Genomic DNA, 2,179 nt, shown 5'->3' with positions numbered 1-2,179 from the left:
ACACCCCCCCCCGCGCCGCCCCTCCCCCAACACCCCCGCTGCTCCCCCGCGCCGCCCCCAAAACTCCCCCCGCAACCCCGCCCCGCGCCGCCCCTCCCCCAACACCCCCGCAACCCCGCCGCCCCCAAAACTCCCCCCGCAACCCCGCGCCGCCCCTCCCCCAACACCCCCGCAACCCCGCCCCGCGCCGCCCCCAAAACTCCCCCCGCGCCGCCCCTCCCCCAACACCCCCGCTACCCCCCCGCGCCCCCCTCCCCCAACACCCCCGCGGCGCCCCCCAGCGCTCCCCCCGCGCCGCCCCTCCCCCAACACCCCCCGCTACCCCGCCCCGCGCCGCCCCCAAAACTCCCCCCACACCCCCGCGCCCCCCTCCCCCAACATCCTCCCCCAACACCCCCGCGGCGCCCCCCAGCACTCCCCCCGCGCCGCCCCTCCCCCAACACCCCCGCTACCTCCCCTCCCCGCGCCGCCCCTCCCCTGCCTCCCCAACACCCCCCCGCGCTGCCCCTCCCCCAACACCCCCCCGCACTTCCCCTCTCCCCGCCCCCCCAACAACCTCCCCCCATCGCCACTCTCCACCTCTCCCTGCCCCCTCCAACAAGGCCTCCCTCACCACTAACCTCCCCTGCACTGCCCCTCCCCCCACCTCCACCAAACCCTCCCCCCAGCACTGCCGCCCTCACCCAGCAGCCTCTCTGCCCAGTGTTCTCCTGCCTCTCCCTCAGTTCCTGGCACTGCCAGTCCCCTTGAGCATGTCTGTAGTTACCAGCCCCCTGGCACAGTGGCCTGTCCACTCCAGCCCCTGGGGTATCTCCCACACCTTCACCTCCATGCCCCCGGCCTCCTGGTGTTCCCTGCTGCCCATGTCCTGGCAGCTGGGCCGGGAGGTGGACTGCATGATCTCGCCACGCTTTTCATTTCTAGGCACTGTGGTCTGGCACTTGCCTCGCCATTGCGGGTGCTGTGTGCCATCATGGCTGTGCTGCTGTACGTGCCTCAGGCCACTGTTATGCTGCTGTGGGCCATTGTGGGCATTACTGAAGGCCAGCATGGTCATGGTTGCAGCCATCCCAGCTGTCAAGATCAGTTGGAGTATTTTCGCTTATGGTTCCTAGCTGTGAACATTGGGTGAAGGCCCTTAGCTGAAATTCACCCCTCACTATTGGTCCTAGGAAATTAGTCTGTTACCTTGAGGGAGAGTGAAAGTTATAAACCTTTTCTCTTGAGATGTCAGTTGATTCTCCCAGCCCCTTTCCAGGAACACAGGATCAGATGCACTGAGCCATGCTGCCCACTTTTGGCACTTGAGTGGCTATGGCCTCTATCTACACTGCAAAGTGGTCACATTAGCAACTCGAGTTTCAGCAGCATTTCACCCTTAGTCTGTAACTCCTGACTGGCCAGCCTACTTGAGTTAAAAGCACCACCATGCTCAAGGTAAGGGGTTTGTGTGTAGATTGGATTTGAATTAGGGGCAATACTCCAGGTGTAACTCAAGTTAACTTTGCATTGAAGAAAAGCCCATTGTTACAGTGTAGTTTAAGTCAATGGACTTTGGGGAGACTAATGCTGTATTGTAACTGTCTACAGCCAAACGCATATTTTCTTCAGACTTTCTAATAAGTAATATGTCATGGCTGAAAACATGCATGAGAAAATTCAGCCCCAAAAGGCTTATCTGAGAATGTTATAGACCACTGAACACACAGGCTTACAATGGGAGGTGCTGTCTCTGATTTAGGGAATCCTAAAACCATAGGACTAACAGGGACCGCAAGGGTCATCAAGTCTAACCCCCTGCCAAGATGCAGGATTTGTTTAATATAAGAATAAGTTACTTCTGCAAGAATAAACAGAAATTGCAAAGCCTGGTGTGAAGAGTACTTAGTAAAGCCAAATATCCAACTTGTACACTGAAAATCTCAAAAATGTTGCATGGTGTTACAAAGGTAAGGGTGTCACATGGCTTCTGCTCACCATTTTGAGAATATGGGTTAGTTTCCAGGGTACTGATTGTAAATGAAAATTAAATGCCACTGGCCCGTGACCTGCTTTTTAAAATCACAAAACGTGTCTAACTTGTCTAGGGCCATGCTCGTGAAGGGGAAGGAAAGAAGGAATGCTAGCATTGGTGAGAACTGAGCCCCACGTGGGGAGGAGAATAAAAGAGAAGGAAGCT

This window comes from Lepidochelys kempii, chromosome 10, assembly GCF_965140285.1.
Source record: "Lepidochelys kempii isolate rLepKem1 chromosome 10, rLepKem1.hap1, whole genome shotgun sequence".
Lineage (NCBI taxonomy): Eukaryota > Metazoa > Chordata > Testudines > Cheloniidae > Lepidochelys > Lepidochelys kempii.
The sequence above is the reverse complement of the archived record's forward strand: the minus strand, read 5'-3'. Positions refer to the sequence as shown.